This window comes from Triticum dicoccoides, chromosome 6A (assembly GCF_002162155.2).
Source record: "Triticum dicoccoides isolate Atlit2015 ecotype Zavitan chromosome 6A, WEW_v2.0, whole genome shotgun sequence".
Classification (NCBI taxonomy): Eukaryota; Viridiplantae; Streptophyta; class Magnoliopsida; order Poales; family Poaceae; genus Triticum; species Triticum dicoccoides.
The window spans coordinates 48,056,335-48,071,386 of record NC_041390.1 but is presented as its reverse complement, the minus strand read 5'-3'; positions in this window follow the sequence as shown (position 1 = coordinate 48,071,386).

The window sequence follows — 15,052 nt, the reverse complement described above, 5'->3', positions numbered from 1 at the left end:
TGCTCATATTGGCTCCCACATATTTTACGAAGATCTTTATCGGTCAGACCGCATAACAACATACGTTGTTCCGTTTGTCATCGGTATGTTACTTGCCCGAGATTCGGTCGTCGGTATCTCAATACCTAGTTCAATCTCGTTGCCGGCAAGTGTCTTTACTCGTTCCGTAATACATCATCCCGCAACTAACTCATTAGTTGCAATGCTTGCAAGGCTTAAGTGATGTGCATTACCGAGAGGGCCCAGAGATACCTCTCCGACAATCGGAGTGACAAATCCAAATCTCGAAATACGCCAACCCAACAAGTACCTTCGGAGATACCTGTAGAGCACCTTTATAATCGCCCAGTTACGTTGTGACGTTCGGTAGCACACAAAGTGTTCCTCTGGTAAACGGGAGTTGCATAATCTCATAGTCGTAGGAACATGTATAAGTCATGAAGAAACCAATAGCAACAAACTAAACGATCAAGTGCTATGCTAACGGAATGGGTCAAGTCAATCACATCATTCTCCTAATGATGTGATCCCGTTAATCAAATGACAACTCATGTCTATGGTTAGGAAACATAACCATCTTTGATCAACGAGCTAGTCAAGTAGAGGCATAATAATGACACTCTGTTTTTCTATGTATTATGTTTCCGGTTAATACAATTCTAGCATGAATAATAAACATTTATCATGATATAAGGAAATAAATAATAACTTTATTATTGCCTCTACGACATATTTTCTTCAATAAGGCATATTTAAGTTAATCTAATTATTTTGGAAAAAAAATAAAAAGGAAAAAAGAGAAAATAAATCTATACCTACTAATAAAGTAAGGTGCGTTTCACCAACTTTTTTGAGGTTTACGTTCTATCCAAGGTGGTACTATTTTATGATCAGTCCTAAAAATTATACCAAAAAAGTTTAGAAAAAAAACGCTTGGGCCACGTTCTCAACGCGCACTTAAGCCTGCTCCCGCCCCACAACAGGTTGGGCCTCAGCCTGCTCCTTGCGGCCCGTCTAGGTCCCTAATTGACACCCCACAAATGTGTAAAAAAATAACGGCCAGGCAGGGATTCAAACTAGAGATCTCTTACTTCATAGATGATTTAAATGCTACAACCAACTAAGACAACTAATTATTGTGGCTAAAACTAGGTTGTATTATATTTCTATGATTTCAAACGGGACTGGGCCTCGGACTGCGCTCTAGCTGCTGGGTGACCCTGCTTGGTGAGCTCCACCAGCGCATGTATACATATACATATACATACATACATACATATATATATATATATATATATATAGCATCAATGTACAAAAAAAATCATACCACTAAAAAAGTATGCCGTGATAAAAAAAAGTATGTATTGATGCCGTTGTTGTACTGCTGGGCCTACTCAGCATAAAATCGCCGCAATAACGGGCCTTCTTTTATGGGTAGCGAGCCACACAACCATATTTCATGTTAAATTTTCCCTCGTTAGGCCGACTCTTTCTAGTTTATATATGTTCGCAGTTGAGTTTGAATATTAGGAAGGAGATCAAGAAGGCAAAAGCGGAGCTAGAGAGGCTTCGGAGTGTTCCGTCTAGGACTGCTCCAAATCACCTTGAGCAAAAGTTGAATGAACGACTGGTTGAGCTCTATCATAGGGAGGAGTTAATGTGGAGACAAAGATCGCGCATACAGTGGCTGACTGCGGGTGATCGCAACACAAAATTTTTTCACATGAGAGCAAATATGCGGCGTAGGAAGAATATGATTTGAACTCTACACAATGCGCTGGGTATAAGAGTAGAGGACAAGGCTGAGATGAAACAACTTGTGACAGATTTCTATAAAACCTTGTACACGACGGAAGGTGTACAGGGGGTAGATGATGTATTACAACATGTGCCTCGGAAAGTGACTGTCAGGACCCCGACTCAATGCCACATCGATCTAGCATGTAACACCTCATATCACTTTGCGGCCTCACGCACGGTATTCCCACGGGTGTCGCCTTACCTTAGCCCGGGACCGTTTGCGCCTTTTGGCACACGTATATGACAGTGTCGCTAGCATCCATATGATAAGGAGCCCGGGCTGACATGGCTAGTCGTAAACCCAAAGTGGCACAGACTTACAGGGACAGGCATCCATGACCCAACATCGAACGTGTCGGTCATCAGCGAGTGAAACCAGGCTGTAGCACTGGGCTAGCAGGACTCCGGTGAACCGGGCTGTAGCGGGCTAACAGGACTCCGGTATTCATCGCGTGACATTTCCCCGAAGGGACAGACACAGGAACGAAGAAGGACACATGCCGGCCAGCCTAAGTGTTCCGGAGCAGTAGCAAGCTACCATGGCTCAGTGAAACACTAGGAGACATTTCCCCGTAAGAGAGGCTACTAAAGATGAACAACTAGATGGTCAGATCCCACACATACCAAGCATTTCAATAACATACACACAATATGCTCGATATGTGCAAATACAACATGGCATCACAACATGACTCTACGACTCAAGTAATTTATTCAATAGGCTCCGAGGAGCGAGATATTACAAACATGGATCTCATGACCCAACATTCAGAGCATACAAATCAAAGCACAAGCGGAAGCTATCATGTCTGGGTACAGACATCTATAAATGAAAAAGGCTGAGAACCTGACTATCTATCAGATCCTGCCGAGGGCACAAGATCGTAGCTGAGGTATCAAGCTAAACGTCGAAGTCCACGTGGAACTACTAGTGAGACTAAAGTCTCTCTACAAAACATAAAATAGGCAAACGTGAGTACAAATGTACCCAGCAAGACTTACATCAGATCTATCTACACATGCATCATTATCAACAAAGGGGATGGTGGAGTTTGACTGCAGCAAACCAGCTTTGACTCGGTGGCTATCCTGAACTACGACTGCAAGTAACTCTTTTGAGGTGACGCACACGAGTCCACATATTCACCATATCAATACACCACTATGGATCCGCTCCCGTCTCCCTACGAGAACGCCATCCATAGCACTCACGCTTATCTTGCGTATTTTAGAGTATCCACTTTCACTTGTCTATGAACTGATATAAGCAACCCAGAAGTCCTTTACCGCGGACACGGCTATTCGAATAGATGATGTTAACCCTACAGGGGTGTACTTCTTCATACATGTTTCCACCACTTAGCGTCTGCACACGACATGTGCTCGGCAGACTTCAAGCGAAAGCCGACGTGGGTGTAGACCACGACCTACCTAAACACCTAAGTCTCTAGTCCAGGTTTATCGCCTATTCGGGTTCCATCCATGAGGAGATCCGGCCGGAGTTTCGCTCACAGCCCCAAACGATGTGAACAGGGTTCCGTGACACCAAACGGGCGCCCGGTGTACCCGGCCACGTGCCTACCGCATCACAGCCCACCCCTACGGTCAGCGCTGTCCACGGCCTCCAGCATACTACAAACACCAGAAACTACTTGCAACTCCTGGACAGAGGACAAGGGTGAATAAGAAGTCGAGCGGGGTCATATTTCAGGGCCCAATGTATGGTAGTAGCTGAATCATGGATCACAAACACAGAACTCAGTTCCTGAGGACGGCTTCAATGAGACAACCCACCATGTACTCCTACATGGCCTCTCACCGACACCTTTTACCAAATCGTGTTCACACACTTAGCTCACACACAGTAGGACATGTTCACCCGCCTCTGATTCATCCCCGATGAATCAGACCTGACTCAACTCTAAGCAGTAGCAGGCATGACAAGCAAGCATCAATGAGTAGGCACAACAGGGCTCAAACAACTCCTACTCATGCTAGTGGGTTTCATCTATTTACTGTGGCAATGACAAGTCATGCAAAGGATAAAGGGGTTCAGCTACCGCAGCAAGTAACAGATGAATCGGTGTTGTCCTAATGCAGTAAAAGAGAGCAGAAGCGAGAGAGTGGGATTGTATCGGAATGTACAAGGGGGTTTTGCTTGCCTGGCACTTCTGAAGATAACATTGAGTCTTCATCAGTGTCAACGATCACATCATCGGTATCACGTCTATCGAGAGGGGACAAATACCGGCAACACAGAAGGAAACACAATCAATGCAATGCACAATATGATGCATGCTATGACATGGCAATATGAATGTGTTTTGAGCTAATGCAACTAGCAACAGATTAAATGAAGTTGGTTTGAATACAAGATTCAAATTCAAACTCCATATGTGATTATTCAAATGCCATTTAATTCATTTGTCCTAAACAGTAGTGATAAGTTGTTCTAACATGCATGAAAATGGTACAGATGGATTCCTTGAATTTTTCTGATAATTTTTCATATATAATTTATTTAATTTGGAGTTACGGTTAATTTTCTATGATTTATTGAAGTTTATACAATTTTCTGGATTTTCTGAATTATTTTAGAAAATGATTATCTGCGTCATCATTGCGTCATGCTGACCTCAGCAGGTCAACAGACCGGGTCCAGGTCAAACCTGACACTGGGACCCACATGTCAGTGTGATTAGCTTAACTAAAATTAATTAAAACTAATCCTAATAGTTAACAGGGCTGGGCCCCACCTGTCATTGACTCAGGAGAGTCAACCGGGGCCCACCCGTGGTCAAAGTCAAAGTCGGCTGCCGGCGTTTAGCCGCCGGCGAGCCCGACGCGGCGGCGAGAGTGGTTTTGGCCACTCCGGCGACCAAATGGGCCGCGGAGGGCATCTAGGAGGAGCTGGGGACGAGCCGAAGCTCTTGGTGGAGTCAGTTGCGCTCGGGGCGGCCGGAATCGGTGCCGGCGGCGAGCGAGGCGGCGGCCGGAGCTCGGGTGGGTGCGGGGTTAGCGCTGCGGCTTGCAAACGAGCTAGCTGCCACGCTAGCGTTACTCCACGGGTCGTTGCGAGTGCAACGGACGCACGCGCGGGGCCATTTGGTCACCGGGGCTTCGCCAGCGACGAGCCCGCGCTGCGACGGCTACGGTAAGCAAGGGGACGGCGGCTACGGCAAGCAAACGAAGGCGGGATTAGGGGGAAGAGGACCGGGGGCTCACCACGGTCACGAAGAGATGCTCGGCGAGGTCGGGGACGGTCCGGAGCCGGCGAATTTGACGAAGATGGCCGGCGGGTCCGAGGTAGAAGACGACGGCGATGGCGGCGATGCAGGGCTTCCGGAGGGCTGTGGATCGGTGGGGAGGAAGAGGGGGTCGAGGCGGAGCTCCTGGGTGCATCGGCGAGGCTAGGGGTGCACGGTGGTTGCGGCAATCGGCGTCGGTGGCGGCGGCTCCGTTCGGGCCCGAGGTGCGGAGCGAGAGGGAGAGCAGGAGAAGGGGATGAGTGAGGGGGTCCAGGGGTTCGAGGCGGCGCCGAAGAGAAGGCCCGAGGCGTCGCGGTGGCGAGGGACGCAGGCAGGCAGGGAGGTGGCGTGGCGCCACGGCGCGCGCGTGCGCTGTCTCCCTCCTCTGCCTACTGGCAGAGGTAGAGGACGACTGGCACCAGGCCAGTGGGCTGGGCTGTCCACTGGGCCAGCCAGGTAAGGGGCCAGGTAAGACTCTCTCTCCCTTTTCTAATTATTTCAGTTTTTCTATTTTGCAGGTTTGTTTTGAATTTGGTTTTGAAACCAATTCAATTTATTTTGCTTCTGACAATATTTTTAGGAGCTAAAAGAATTAAAACAATGCTCCACAAAATATTTCAGAATTATTGGACCTATATTTATTTAATAGTAGATATAAATCCAATTCAATTTATTTATTGATTTAATTCAAATGCCCAAATTAAATGTTTCTGAGACACCAAAAATATTGGTTTGGATTTTACCTCTTGCCAATATTTCCAGAGGATAACAGGAACATTTTCTTGGACTTATTTGAAGCGATTTTATCTTGATCATTTTTAAAAGGATTCTGAGGCTTTGAAAATTCCCCAATTCAAATTTCATTTGAATTTAAACATGATGCAACAACCAAGCTAGTACAAGGCCAAGGTAAAGCTAGGGATGTGACAGTGACACCAGAGATGAATGCTTCGCTTTGCGCTCCTTACACAAATGAGGAAGTAAAGCAGGCCCTGTTTCAGATGTTTCCTACGAAGGCACCGGGGCCAGATGGTTTTCCTACACACTTCTATCAGCGCCACTGGGACATTTGTGGGGATGAAGTAACTAAAGTGGTGCTTCGGATCGTCCGTGGAGAGGAGACTGCTGCAAGCATTAATGATACGGTACTCGTGTTGATACCCAAGGTACAAAATCCCACTCTACTTACCCAGTTTAGGCCTATCAGCCTTTGCAATGTGATTTATAAAATAGCTTCTAAAGTGGTGTCGAATATATTGAAGTTGATATTGCCAGATATTATCTCAAAGGAGCAATCAGCCTTTGTTCCCGGGAGGTTGATCACGGATAATATTATTTGTGCGTATGAATGTTTGCACTTCATGAAGAGAAACAGATCCAAGACAAACAGCTTTTGTGCACTTAAGCTTGATATGATGAAGGCATATGACAGACTAGAGTGGCCTTATCTAAAGGCAATTATGGTTAAGCTTGACTTTGCACCAGATTGGATCCATACAGTTATGAGCATGATCACTTCTGTTTCATTCTCGGTCTTGTTTAATGGAGAAAGATTAGAGAGCTTCTCACCTTCTAGGGGTATCAGGCAGGGAGATCCTATTTCCCCTTACTTATTCTTGATTGCAGCGGAGGGCCTTTCGTGCCTTTTAAAACACAGTTCTCAGTCATTAGTGCTTGGTGGCATAAAGGTGGCGCCCACGGCTCCGGTAGTGAACCACCTTTTGTTTGCAGATGACAGCCTGCTGCTTTTCAAGTCTAGTGTCCAGGGGGCAAATGAGGTTTCAAACCTACTTGATGCATATTGCTTGGCTTCGGGCCAAAGGGTAAACTATGATAAATCGTCCATATTTTTCAGTAAGGGATGCCCGGAGACCCTTAGGGTGGAGATAAAGAATATACTTAATGTGCAGAATGAGTCTTTGAGTGAAAAGTATTTGGGTCTGCCGACCGATGTTGGACAGTCCAAAAATGGCACCTTCAAATATTTACGAGACAGAGTTTGGGAAAGGATAAAGGGATGGATGGAGAAACTTTTATCAGTGGCAGGAAAGGAGGTTCTCATAAAATGTGTGGCTCAAGCTTTACCAGTTTTTTCGATGTCTTGCTTCAGATTACCTCGAGGCCTTTGTGGAAGCATTGTTGGAAATATTCCCTAGAGGCAATAATAGAAGTATTATTATTATATTTCCTTGTTCATGATAATTGTCTTTTATTCATGCTATAACTGTATTATCCGGAAATCGTAATACACGTGTGAATACATAGACCACAATATGTCCCTAGTGAGCCTCTAGTTGACTAGCTCGTTGTGATCAACAGATAGTCATGGTTTCCTGGCTATGGACATTGGATGTCGTTGATAACGGGATCACATCATTAGGAGAATGATGTGATGGACAAGACCCAATCCTAAGCATAGCACAAAGATCGTGTAGTTCGTTTGCTAGAGCTTTGCCAATGTCAAGTATCTCTTCCTTTGACCATGAGATCGTGTAACTCCTGGATACCGTAGGAGTGCTTTGGGTGTATCAAACGTCACAACGTAACTGGGTGACTATAAAGATGCACTGCAGGTATCTCCGAAAGTATCTATTGTTTTATGCGGATCGAGACTGGGATTTGTCACTCCGTGTAAACGGAGAGGTATCTCTGGGCCCACTCGGTAGGACATCATCACATGCGCAATGTGACCAAGGAGTTGATCACGGGATGATGTGTTACGGAACGAGTAAAGTGACTTGCCGGTAACGAGATTGAACAAGGTATCGGTATACCGACGATCGAATCTCGGGCAAGTAACATACCGATAGACAAAGGGAATTGTATACGGGATCGATTGAGTCCTTGACATCGTGGTTCATCCGATGAGATCATCGTGGAACATGTGGGAGCCAACATGGGTATCCAGATCCCGCTGTTGGTTATTGACCGGAGAACGTCTCGGTCATGTCTGCATGTCTCCCGAACTCGTAGGGTCTACACACTTAAGGTTCGATGACGCTAGGGTTATAAAGGAAGCTTGTATGTGGTAACCGAATGTTGTTCGGAGTCCCGGATGAGATCCCGGACGTCACGAGGAGTTCCGGAATGGTCCGGAGGTAAAGATTTATATATAGGAAGTCCTGTTTCGGCCATCGGGACAAGTTTCGGGGTCATCGGTATTGTACCGGGACCACCGGAAGGGTCCCGGGGGCCCACCGGGTGGGGCCACCTGCCCCGGGGGGCCACATGGGCTGTAGGGGGTGCTCCTTGGCCCACATGGGCCAAGGGCACCAGCCCCAAGAGGCCCATGCGCCTGGGGAAACCCTAAAGGAAGAGTCCCAGCAGGGGAAGGCACCTCCTAGGTGCCTTGGGGGGGGAGGACTCCTCCCCTGGCCGCCGCCCCCTTGGAGATTGGATCTCCTAGGGGTTGGCGCACCCCCCCTTGGGATCCCTATATATAGTGGGGTAGGAGGGCCTCCCAAACACACCTTATGCCTTTGGTGCAGCCCCTCCCTCTCTCCCAAGTTCTCCTCCTCTTCTCCCATGGTGCTTGGCGAAGCCCTGCGGGATTGCCACGCTCCTCCATCTCCACCACGCCATTGTGCTGCTGCTAGATGGAGTCTTACTCAACCTCTCCCTCTCTCCTTGCTGGATCAAGGCGTGGGAGACGTCACCGGGCTGTACGTGTGTTGAACGCGGAGGTGCCGTCCGTTCGGCACTTGATCATCGGTGATCTGAATCACGACGAGTACGACTCCATCAACCCCGTTCACTTGAACGCTTCCGCTTAGCGATCTACAAGGGTATGTAGATGCACTCTCCATAGATAGATCTTGGTGTTACGTAGGAAAATTTTTGAATTTCTGCTACGTTCCCCAACAGTGGCATCATGAGCTAGGTCTATTGCGTAGATTCTTTGCACGAGTAGAACACAAAGTAGTTGTGGGCGTTGATGTTGTTCAATATGCTTACCGTTACTAGTCCAATCTTGTTTCGACGGTATTGTGGGATGAAGCGGCCTGGACCGACCTTACACGTACTCTTACGTGAGACAGGTTCCACCGATTGACATGCACTTGGTGCATAAGGTGGCTAGCGGGTGCCAGTCTCTCCCACTTTAGTCGGAACGGATTCGATGAAAAGGGTCCTTATGAAGGGTAAATAGCAATTGGCATATCACGTTGTGGTTTTGCGTAGGTAAGAAACGTTCTTGCTAGAAACCCATAGCAGCCACCTAAAACATGCAAACAACAATTAGAGGACGTCTAACTTGTTTTTGCAGGGTATGCTATGTGATGTGATATGGCCAAAAGGATGTGATGAATGATATATGTGATGTATGAGATGAGTATGACAACCGGCAGGAGCCATAGGAGTTGTCTTTAATTTTTGTATGACCTGCGTGTCATTGAAGAACGCCATGTAACTTACTTTACTTTATTGCTAAACGCGTTAGCCATAGAAGTAGAAGTAGTCGTTGGCGTGACAACTTCATGAAGACACGATGATGGAGATCATGATCATGGTGTCATGCCGGTGACGATGATGATCATGGAGCCCCGAAGATGAAGATCAAAAGGAGCAAAATGATATTGGCCATATCATGTCACTATTTGATTGCATGTGATGTTTATCATGTTTATGCATCTTGTTTACTTAGGACGACGGTAGTAAATAAGATGATCCCTTACAAAATTTCCAGAAGTGTTCTCCCTTAACTGTGCATCGTTGCTACAGTTCGTCGCTTCTAAGCACCACGTGATGATCGGGTGTGATGGATTCTTACGTTCACATACAACGGGTGTAAGACAGTTTTACACAGCGAAAACACTCAGGGTTAACTTGACGAGCCTAGCATGTGCAGACATGGCCTCGGAACACGGAGACCGAAAGGTCGAGCATGAGTCGTATAGTAGATACGATCAACATGAAGATGTTCACCGATGATGACTAGTCCGTCTCACGTGATGATCGGACACGGCCTAGTTGACTCGGATCATGTGATCACTTAGATGACCAGAGGGATGTCTATCTGAGTGGGAGTTCATACGATGAACTCAATTATCCTGAACATAGTCAAAAGACCTTTTGCAAATTATGTCGTAGCTCACGCTTTGGTTCTACTGTTTTAGATATGTTCCTAGAGAAAATATAGTTGAAAGTTGAAAGTAGCAATTATGCGGACAGTAGAAAGCTTATGCCCTTAATGCACCGCTTAGTGTGCTGAACCCCAAACGTCGTTTGTGGATGTTGCGAACATCGGACATACACGTTTTGATAACTACGTGATAGTTCAGTTAAATGGTTTAAGTAGAGGCACCAAAGACGTTTTCGAAACGTCGCGGAACATATGAGATGTTTCGAGGGATGAAATTGGGATTTCAGGCTCGTGCCCACGTCAAGAGGTATGAGACCTCCGACGATTTTCTTAGCCTACAAACTAAGGGAGAAAAGCTCAATCGTTGAGCTTGTGCTCAGATTGTCTGAGTGCAACAATCACTTGAATCGAGTGGGAGTTAATCTTCCAGATGAGATAGTGATGTTTCCCCAAAGTCATTGCCACCAAGCTGCTAGAGCTTCATGATGAACTATAACATATCAGGGATAGATATGATGATCCTTGAGGTATTCGCATTGTTTGACATCGCGAAAGTAGAAATCAAGAAGGAGCATCAATTGTTGATGGTTGGTGAAACCACTAGTTTCAAGAAGGGCAAGGGCAAGAAGGGATACTTCATGAAACGGCAAATCGGCTGTTGCACTAGTGAAGAAACCCAAGGTTGAACCCAAACCCGAGACTAAGTGCTTCTGTAATAAGGGGAACAGCTACTGGAGCAGCATTACCCTAGATACTTGGTAGATGAGAAGGCTGGCAAGGTCGATAGAAGTATATTGGATATACATTATGTTAATGTGTACTTTACTAGTACTCCTAGTAGCACCAGGGTATTAAGATACCAGTTCAGTTGCTAAGTGTTAGTAACTCGAAATAAAAAGCTACGAAATAAAAGGAGACTAGCTAAAGGTGAGCTGACGATATGTGTTGGAAGTGTTTCCAAGGTTGATGTGATCAAGCATCGCACGCTCCCTCTACCACCGAGATTGGTGTTTGCGTTGAGCATAGACATGATTGGATTATGTCTATCGCAATACGGTTATTCATTTAAGGAGAATAATGGTTACTCTATTTATTTGAATAATACCTTCGATGGTCTTGCACCTAAATAAATGGTTTATTGAATCTCGATCGTAGTGATACACATTTTCATGCCAAAAGATATAAGATAGTAATGATAGTACCACTTACTTGTGGCACTGCCATGTAAGTCATAATGGTATAAAACGCATGAAGAAGCTCCATGTTGATGGATCTTTGGACTCACTCAATTTTGAAAAGTTTGAGACATGCGAACCATGTCTATTGGTATATATGCATGAAGAAGCTCCATGCAAATGGACCGTTCGGACTCACTTGATTTTGAATCACTTGAGATATGCAAATCATACCACATAGGCAAGATGACTGAAAAGCCTCGGTTTCAATAAGATGGAACAAGATAGCAACTTGTTGGAAGTAACACATTTTGATGTGTGCAGTCCAATGAGTGCTGAGGCATGCAGTGAATATAGTTATGTTCTTACTTCACAAATGATTCGAGTAGATGTTGAATATATTCACTTGATGAAACACAAGTCTGAATTATTGAATGGTTCAAGTAATTTCAGAGTAAAGTTGAAGATCATCGTGACAAGAGGATAAAATGTCTATGATAAGATCATAGAGATGAGTATCTGAGTTACGAGTTTTGGCACACAATTAAGACATTGTGGAAATTGTTTCGCAATTAATACCGCCTGGAACACCATAGTGTGATGGTGTGTCCGAACATCATAGTTGCACCCTATTGGATATGGTGCGTACCATCATGTCTCTTATCGAATTACCACTATTGTCCATGGGTTAGGCATTAGAGACAACCACATTTACTTTAAATAGGGCACCACGTAATTCCGTTGAGATGACACCGTATGAATTATGGTTTAGAGAAACCTAAGTTGTCGTTTCTTAAAGGTTTGGGGCTGCAACGCTTATGTGAAAAAGTTTCAGGATTAAGCTCGAACCCAAAGCGGATAAAATGCATCTTCTTAGGACACCCAAAACAGTTGGGTATACCTCCTGTCTCAGATCCAAAAGCAATAAAGGATTGTTTCTTGAATCAGGTCCTTTCTCGAGGAAAGGTTTCTCTCGAAAGAATTGAGTGGGAGGATGGTGGAAACTTGATGAGGTTATTGAACCGTCTCTTCAACTAGTGTGTGGCAGGGCACAGGAAGTTGTTCCTGTGGCACCTACACCAATTGAAGTGGAAGCTTATGATAGTGATCATGAAGCTTCGGATCAAGTCACTACCGAACCTCATAGGACGACAAGGACACGTACTACTTCGGAGTGGTAAGGTGATCCTGTCTTAAAGGTCATGCTGCTAGACAACAATGAACCTACGAGCTATGGAGAAGCGATGGTGGGCCCGAATTCCGACAAATGGTTAGAAGCCATGAAATCCGAGATAGTATCCATATATCAGAACAAAGCATGGACTTTGATGGACTTGCCCGATGATCGGCAATCCATTGAGATAAATGGATCCTTTAAGAAGAAGACGGACGTGGATGGTAATGTTACCATCCATGAAGCTCGACTTGTGGCAAAAAGTTTTTCACAAGTTCAAGGAGTTGACTACAATGAGATTTTCTCATCCGTAGCGATGCTTAAGTCCGTCGGATTCATGTTAGCATTAGCTGTATTTATGAAATCTGGCAGATGGATATCAAAACGAGTTTCCTTACCAGTTTTCGTGAGGAAAGATTGTATATGATACAATCAGAAAAGTTTTGTCGATCCTAAGGATGCTAAAAGGTATGCTGGCTCTAGCGATCCTTCTAAGGACTAGAGTGAGCATCTCGGAGTTGGAATGTACACTTTGATGAGATGATCAAAGATTTTGGGTTTGTACAAAGTTTTATGAGAAACTTGTATTTCCAAAGAAGTGAGTGGGAGCACTATAGAATTTCTGATGAGTATATGTTGTTGACATATTGTTGATCAGAAATGATGTAGAATTTCTAGAAAGCATATAGGGTTATTTGAAAGGTGTTTTCAATAGAAAACCTGGATCAAGCTACTTGAACATTGAGCATCAAGATCTATAAGGATAGATCAAAACACTTAATAATACTTTCAAATGAGCACATACCTTGACATGATCTTGAAGGCGTTCAAGATGGACCAGTCAAAGAAGGAGTTCTTGCCTGAGTTATAAGGTACGAAGTTAAGACTTAAAGCTCGACCACGGCAGAATAGAGAGAAAGGACGAAGGTCGTCCCCTATGCTTAAGACGTAGGCTCTTCAGTATGCTATGCTGTGTACCGCACCTGAAGTGTGCCTTGCCATGAGTCAGTCAAGGGGTACAAGAGTGATCCAAGAATGGCTCACAGGACAGCGGTCAAAGTTATCCTTAGTAATTAGTGGACTAAGGAATTTTCTCGATTATGGAGGTGGTAAAAGAGTTCGTCGTAAAGGTTACGACGATGCAAGCTTGACACCTATCCGGATAGCTCTGAGTAGAGAGACCGGATACATATAATGGAGCAATAATTTAGAATAGCTCCAAGTAGAACAGTTATTTGGAATAGCTCCAAATAGAGCGTGGTAGCTGCATCTAGGAGATGACATAGAGATTTGTAAAGCACACACGGATCTGAAAGGTTCAAACCCGTTGACTAAAACCTCTCTCACAAGCAACATGATCAAACTTAAAACTCATTGAGTATTAATCACATAGTGATGTGAACTAGACTACTGATTCTAGTAAACTCTTGGGTGTTAGTCACATGGCGATGTGACCTGTGAGTGTTAATCACATGGCGATGTGAACTAGATTATTGACTCTAGTGCAAGTGGGAGACTGTTGGAAATATGCCCTAGAGGCAATAATAAAAGTATTATTATTATATTTCCTTGTTCATGATAATTGTCTTTTATTCATGCTATAACTGTATTATCCGGAAATCGTAATACACGTGTGAATACATAGACCACAATATGTCCCTAGTGAGTCTCTAGTTGACTAGCTCGTTGTGATCAACAGATAGTCATGGTTTCCTGGCTATGGACATTGGATGTCGTTGATAACGGGATCACATCATTAGGAGAATGATGTGATGGACAAGACCCAATCCTAAGACTAGCACAAAGATCGTGTAGTTCGTTTGCTAGAGCTTTGCCAATGTCAAGTATCTCTTCCTTTGACCATGAGAGCGTGTAACTCCTGGATACCGTAGGAGTGCTTTGGGTGTATCAAACGTCACAACGTAACTGGGTGACTATAAAGGTGCACTACAGGTATCTCCGAAAGTATCTATTGTTTTATGCGGATCGAGACTGGGATTTGTCACTCCGTGTAAACGGGGAGGTATCTCTGGGCCCACTCGGTAGGACATCATCATAATGTGCACAATGTGACCAAGGGGTTGATCACGGGATGATGTGTTACGGAACGAGTAAAGAGACTTGCCGGTAACGAGATTGAACAAGGTATCGGTATACCGACGATCGAATCTCGGGCAAGTAAAATACCGCTAGACAAAGGGAATTGTATACGGGATTGATTGAGTCCTTGACATCGTGGTTCATCCGATGAGATCATCGTGGAACATGTGGGAGCCAACATGGGTATCCAGATCCCGCTGTTGGTTATTGACCGGAGAACATCTCGGTCATGACTACATGTCTCCCGAACCCGTAGGGTCTACACACTTAAGGTTCGATGACGCTAGGGTTATAAAGGAAGTTTGTATGTGGTTACCGAATGTTGTTCGGAGTCCCGGATGAGATCCCGGACGTCACGAGGAGTTCCGGAATGGTCCGGAGGTAAAGATTTATATATAGGAAGTCCTGTTTCGGCCATCGGGACAAGTTTCGGGGTCATCGGTATTGTACCGGGACCACCGGAAGGGTCCCGGGG